This window comes from Rhinopithecus bieti, unplaced genomic scaffold (genome assembly GCF_001698545.2).
Source record: "Rhinopithecus bieti isolate Rb0 unplaced genomic scaffold, ASM169854v2 scaffold_76, whole genome shotgun sequence".
Taxonomy (NCBI): Eukaryota; Metazoa; Chordata; class Mammalia; order Primates; family Cercopithecidae; genus Rhinopithecus; species Rhinopithecus bieti.
Window position 1 is genome coordinate 3448610 of NW_016803343.1, and position 7555 is coordinate 3456164.

The window sequence follows — 7555 nt, forward strand, 5'->3', positions numbered from 1 at the left end:
AATTTAAAAAAAAAATTTAAAAACCTAGCGAGGCGTGGTGGCACACGCCTGTGGTCCCAGCTACTTCGGAGGCTGAGGTGGGGGGATTGTTTGGGCCCGGGGCTGCAGCGAACTGTGATTTATCGTGCCACTGCACTCCAGCCTGGGCAACAGAGTGAGACATTGTCTCCAAATTAAAAAAAAAAAAAAAAAAAAAAAAAGAAAAGAAAATAAAAATCCAGATCATATCACTTTTGGAGCTTAAAAGCTTTCCAGGCCGGGCAGGATGGCTCACGCCTGTAATCCCAGCACTTTAGAAGGCCGAGGCGGGGGGATCACAAGGTCAGGATATCGAGACCATCCTGGCTAACACGGTGAAACGCCGTCTCCACTAAAAACATAAAAAATTAGCTGGGCATGGTGGCGGGCGCCTATTGTCCCAGCTACTTGGGAGGCTGAGGCAGGAGAATGGCGTGAACCCGGGAGGCGGAGCTTGCAGTGAGCCGAGATTGTGTCACTGCACTGCAGCCTGGACGACAGAGTAAGACTCCGTCTCAATAAATAAATAAATAAATAAATAAATAAATAAAAAGAACTTCAGAAAATAGAGCAGAAAACCCAACAGAAAAGCAGACAAAGGATAGGGAGAAGCATTTCACAAAATGAAAGTGAAGCATATTAAAATAGTCTCAACCTTGTTAGTAATCAGATTATGCAAATTTAAACAATAATAATGTACTACTTTATACCCTTAAGATTTACAGGATATTTAAAAATTGTATGATATTGTTGGTAAGCCTGTAAGGAAACATGATCTTGCTGATGGGAGTATAAACTTTAGTCATTCTGCATATATTTTGGAAGTACTGAATCACAAGTATATAAAAAACTTACAAAAATGTGTATGATAGGTAGCGTTATACATAAAGCAAATACTTAGATATATGAAAGTCAATTTGATATTTAACGGACTTGTAGTTCAGAAAGGCGACAGTTTCCTGCATTATATGGTAAATCTCTTTGAAGTCAAGAACCATAGTTTATCTTTGTATCCCTGAGCACTTGGCTTGCTGGTAGATATTCCATAGCTGCTGTTGGTTAAATAGAAACATAGTAAAATAGTTTGTTTTTTTTTTTTTTTTTGAGGAATCCCGCTCAGTCGCCCAGGCTGGAGTGCAATGGCGTGATCTCGGCTCACTGCAACCCCCACCTCCCAGATTCAAGCGATTCTCCTGCCTCAGCCTCCCGAGTAGCTGGGATTACAGGCATCCACCACGCCTCCTGAGTAGCTGGGATTACAGGCATTCACCACCAATGCTTGGCTAATTTTTCTATTTTTGTAGAGACAGGGTTTCACTGTGTTGGCCGAGCTGGTCTCGAACTCCTGACCTCAGGTGATCCACCTGCCTCGGCCTCCCAAAGTGCTGGAATTACAGGCATGAGCCACCGTGCCCAACCCGTAAAATATAAGTTTTTAAGGTCAAAAAAAAATTTTTTTTTTTTTAAGGAAGGGGGTATCCAATCTTTTGGCTTCCCTGGGCCACACTGGAAGAAGTATTGTCTTGTGTCACACATAAAATACACTAACGATAGCTGATGAGCTTCAAAACAAAACAAAACAAAACAAATTGCAAATAAATCTCACAACGTTTTAAGAAAGTTTACAAATTTGTGTCGGGCCGTGGGTTGGACAAGCTTGTTTTAAGGAGTTGCAGAACCCATGGACTATTTAAGAAAAACTTCGTAACATTACATCTACTGTTCGTGATCATAGTCACACAACTTATAGCTACTGAACAGGGATTACAAATCAGAGTCATATGCTTTTGTCCTTTATTTTTTAATATGTTATTTTTCTCTAAGTGTTTGGCATAACATTCCATGAAAAACACAGGGCACATTTTAACTTTAAAGAAAATTCTTTGAAGAGTGGTTGGGAGTTTGTCATGTTCATTCTACCTTAAAAAGCGTTTGACTAATGATGTTAGAAGATCATTTTTCTCAAATATAAATAAGTTTAATCTGGAATTCTATATTCTCCAATTTCAGTCATTCATGTATCATCTACCCAATGTTTTCCATATCCATGTATGACTATTATTATTTACTTCATATTTTTCAGCAATTTGTTTTTCTTACAAAGTTGATTTTTTCCTAAATTAGCCAGGCGTGGTGGTGGGCACCTGTAGTCCCAGCTACTCAGGAGGCTGAGGCAGGAGAATGGCATGAACCTGGGAGGCAGAGCTTGCAGTGAGCCGAGATCGCACCACTGCACTCCAGCCTGGAGGACAGAGCAAGACTCTGTCTCAAAAAAATAAATAAATAAGAAAGTTAATTTTTTCCTAAGTAAAAATATTCATGAATCAAAGTATTGTGCCAATGAAATTTTATACCACAGAATTTACAACCATGAAAGTAAAAACTACATACCATATACAATTATTATTATTACTATTATTATTATTAGAGACAGGATCTCACTCTGTCTGCCCAGGCTGAAGTGCGGTGGCACGATCAATAATAGCTCACTGCAGCCTTGAACTCCTGAGCTCAAGCAATCCTCTCACCTCAGCCTCCCAAGTAGGTGGGACTACAGGCACACACCACCATGCCTGGCTAATTTTATTTTAAATTTTTGTATAGTTGGGATCTCACTATGTTGCCCAGGCTGGCCTCAGGCGATCCTCCTGCCTTGGCCTCCCAAAGAGCTGGGATTATAGGAGTGAGCCCCCACACCCAGACACAATTATTTTTATATGTTTTTTACTTTATGAGTCTAGACTGTATCTCTAAGGTTCATCACAGATCTAACATTGTGTCATTCTAGGTTAGGTCCTTCTACTTCAGCATCTTAGTTGCTCACCAACAATGGATGAATGCCATTAAGGAATTTAACCAGAATATTGTAACCATAAAGAAGTTATTAAGATCTGTGCCATAATGTTCTGCTTAAAATCTAAAATACACATTCAAAATTTACAAATTCAGCACAAACTGATGCCAGGCAGGTATATATAAAATATCTGCAGGGTATACAAGCAAGTGATGTGGGTATGGCATGAAGGGAGTAACTTATTTTAAGAGTTTGGAGAACAGACGGAAGGAAGAATCAAAACAAATCTACTCTATCTTAGTCAATATAGGCTACTATAATGATGTACCATAGACTGAGTGGCTTATAAACAACAGAAATTTCTCACAGTTCTGGAGGCTGGAAGTCCGCGATCAAGGTGCTAGTATGGTTAGGTTCTGGTGAGGCTCTCTAACCAGGTTGCAGACTGACTTCTCATTGTATCCTCACATGGAAAAAGGGTGAGCACTCTCTGGGGTCCCTTTTATAAGGGCACTAATCCCATTCGTGAGGGCTTCACTTTCATGACCTAATCATATAGCGAAGGCCCCATCTTCTAATACCATCACATTGGGGATTAGCATTTGAACATATGAATTTTGAGGGGGACATGTTTAGTTCATGGCAACTTACCTTGTTAGTTGGGAAAATAATCTTTTGAAACTTTCTGAAAACCCAAATAAGATGAGTTGTAAAGAAAGCAGTAATCAGCCATAGAATATAATTTCAGAAATATGTATTTAAAAAAAGATGAATAAGGCCGGGAGTGGTGGCTCATGACTGTAATCCCAGCACTTTGGGAGGCTGAGGCAGGTGGATTGCTTGAGCCCAGGAGTTTGAGATCTGCCTGGGCCTCTCTTATAAAAGAAAAGAAAACAGAAAAGACAAATAATGCCATTGTGGACATAACCACAAATGAACAGGGTAGGCAGGAAACATGGGAATTCTGTATGCTCAAATTTTAGCCAACCAAAATCCAGAACAGCAGGTGAATAGCTTTAAAAAGAAACAAAAAATTACCCACCAGAAATTACATTTGCTGAATATGATTCCAATTTCTGATTTCAGCTTTACTTTGAAGAGTAAAGGCGAAAATATCAATTATTCAACTGCAGGATTTTTCAGTAGTGGATACACTCTCCGGACAAGATATTAAAAACTAGAAAATTTTGAGTTTTCATTCAAAATATGTACTATTCATTACATTTTTGGAATGTCATTCATTCAGCTCAGTATTTCTAGCAAGGGGAAAAAAGATGTCAGGTTAGATTTATTTGCCTATTTAAAAATAAACAACAAAGAACACACTTTTAAATGTTCTGTTAATTTCTTTTAAAACTCTCTAAATAATCACCCTTCATCAAGTATGGGAATAAGATTAGTAGATACTACAATATTCTCTTCCAGCAATGTAAGAAAATTTCTTTTTGGAATGAATAAATTACTCTTCACAAATTTATTTTGGGTTCAGATAGCTACCACTTTAGCACCAAAGTTACTAAAGAGAATTAACTTAATAAGGAATTGGTGGTGACTGATGCTTTAGTATGGAAATTCATTATCCAGAAAATTATTTTTCAAATCACTAGTACAAAGTAAATTCCTAACAACTCTAATAGTCTTAAAATCTTAGTTTTTAAACTTATAAATGGGACACATAACTTTATATAAACAGGTAAACTATGTCAAAACTTCTAGCTTTGCGAATTTGTTTTAAACCATGAATGTACACCATTTCTTAGACGTGAATGTTGTCTTACAAGATTAATTTATGGAAAGCCAAATTAACATAAGGAATATATGTAATCCCATAAACTCAGTGCCATAATAAAAATTCTCTTCTGACACTCTATCTTTAGTCACCAGTACTGAAATTAAAAGTTATAGGCAAGGGAATATATATCCCAAAATTTGTTTTATTTATTGGGATGAAACTGTTAATTGTATGATATACCTGACTAACACAATTGGCTTCTCCACTGGGTTTAACAGTTGATCTTAAGTATTTATTTTCACTTAAATTCTTTTTTTTTTTTCAGAGACAGAGTCTCGCTCTGTCACCCAGGCTGGAGTGCAGTGGTGCGATCTCGTCTCACTTCAACCTCTGCCTCAGGGTTCAAGCAATTCTCTGCCTCAGCCTCCCGAGTAGCTGGGATTACAGGCGCCCACCACCATGCCCAGCTAATTTTTTTATTTTTAGTAGAGACAGGGTTTCACCATCTTGGCCAAGCTGGTCTTGAACTCCTGACCTCGTGATCCACCCACCTTGGACTCCTAAAGTGCTGAGATTACAGGCGTGAGCCACCGTGTGCATCCAACGTCACTTAAATTCTTAATGAATATTGATATTTTGGTAAGCCAATCTACTTTCCAAGAAGATTGTGGCCATTTGATTTTTATTAGCTCTTTCAAATTTATATAACATATGTTTTTGTTTTTTTCTTTTGAGACAGAGTTTCACTCTTGTCACCCATGCAATGGCACGATCTTGGCTCACTGCAAACTCTGCCTCCTGGGTTCAAGCGATTCTCCTGTCTCAGCCTCCCAAGTAGCTGGCATTACAGGTGCTAACCACCACGCCTGGCGAACAACCCACTAGATCTGTATAAGTCTATCCTGTAGTCCTTTCGGCCATTTGATAGAAATTGAACAGGGAGTCAGAAACTGGGAATCAGAGTTTCCAAGTTCTTGCTCACCCCATGACCTTGGAGAGATGTTTGTCCTTTTAAGAATCTGTTTCCTCATCTGGAAACCAAGTTAAATTTTGTTGTCATTTTTTTAGTAGAGAACAGGTTTCACCATGTTGGCCAGGCTGGTCTCGAACTCCTGACCTCAGGTGATCCGTCCGCCTCGACCTCCCAAGGTGCTGAGATTACAGGCGTGAGCCATCGCAGCCAGCCAACATATGGTCTTTTTAGGCATTAAAATTCCATTAAAAAATTAACACAGCAGCTTGGAAAATATACTAAGTCTCTTGTAAAAGGTAGTAAGACATACAAGAAAAGTGGAAAAGTGCCAGGATTAAGTAATTCAATGCTTTGTAAATCAGATTTAAGAATTAGGATTAGTGCTAGTCTATTAAAAAAAAAAAAAAGCCTACAACAATTCAGCAAACAATGGATTAGAGAAACTATGAAATTGACAAATAACATGCAATTCAGAGAAACGTAAGAAAGGTGATTTAAAATGGTAAAACTGGCAAATTTACAAGCAGGAAGAGGCTTTTTAGTGAACAACCATTTTCAATTTCAGGGAAATGTTTTGGAATTTCAAAATAACTCATTGTAAGATGAAGTTTTAAAACAGCAAGAAAAACAATAATGACCTGTCACTACTGTTCACTGCTGCCCAGAACCTTCTACTGAAGTGTTCATGTAATCTCAGACTTGAATTGTGGTGCAAGTCACAAGAATACAGTGAAAATGTCTGTCTCTGAAGTTAAAAACAACAACAACAAAAGTAGGAGTGTTAATTTTTTTAGGTAGGTTTGTTCTTCTGAAGTTCATTAAGTTAAAAGACTGGCTGGGCACAGTGGCTCACACCTGTAATCCCAGCACTTTGGGAGGCCGAGGTGGGTGGATCACAAGGTCAGGAGTTCAAGACCAGCCTGGCCAAGATGGTGAAACCCCACCTCTACTAAAAATACAAAAATTAGCTCGGTGTGGTGGTAGGTGCCTGTAATCCCAGCTACTCGGGAGGCTGAGGCAGGAGAATTGCTTAAACCCGGGAGGCGGAGGTTGCAGTGAGCCGAGATCACGTCACCGCATTCTAGCCTGGGCAACAGAGGGAGGCTCTGTCTCAAAAAATAATAATAATAAATAAATAAAGACCAACTACTTCAAGCAATTTATGGTCAATCATTGATTTGAAAACGGCCAAGGCAAAAAGGTTTTGTGGGACAAACTGTCATTGGGATAGGTCCTTAAGCTGCAGATTCATCAAAAAGTACAAAATTATGCTGGGCACGGTGGCTCAGGCCTCTAATCCTAGCATTTTAGGAGATCCAGGTGGGCGGATCACAAGAGGTCAGGAGTTCAAGCCAGCCAGGTCAACATGGTGAAATCCCATCTCTACTAAAAACACAAAAATTAGCTGGGTGTGGTGGCACACGCCTGTAATCCTAGCTACTTGGGAGGCTAAGGCAGGAGAACTGCTTGAACCTGGGAGGTGGAGGTTGCCATGAGCCAAGATCACGCCACTGCACTCCAGCCTGTGCGACAGAGCAAGACTCCGTCTCAAAAAAAAAAAAAGGTACAAAATTTTATGGTTCTGAAACTTGGATTTATGTCTCTTTGAGTAGCTGCATTGCAATCTTTTCTTTTTTGAGATGGAGTCTCGCTCTGTCGCCCAGGCTGGAGTACAGTGGCGCGATCTTGGTTCACTGCAAGCTCTGCTTCCCAGGTTCACGCCATTCTCCTGCCTCAGCCTCCCAAGCAGCTGGGACTACAGGCACCCGTCACCATGCCTGGCTAATTTTTTTATATTTTTAGTAGAGATGGGGTTTCACTGTGTTAGCCAGGGCAGTCTGGATCTCCTGACCTTGTGATCTAAAGTGCTGGGATTACAGGCGTAAGCCACCGCGCCCGGCCCACATTCTTTTCAATTACTAACACTTGATCAAAATGTAAAGCAGCAAATAGATTTTAAAAAAACAAACAAACCAAGACATTACTTAAGGTGTTTTTCTGAAAATCTAATTCCTGGAGCTAGATGTATAAAAGCATA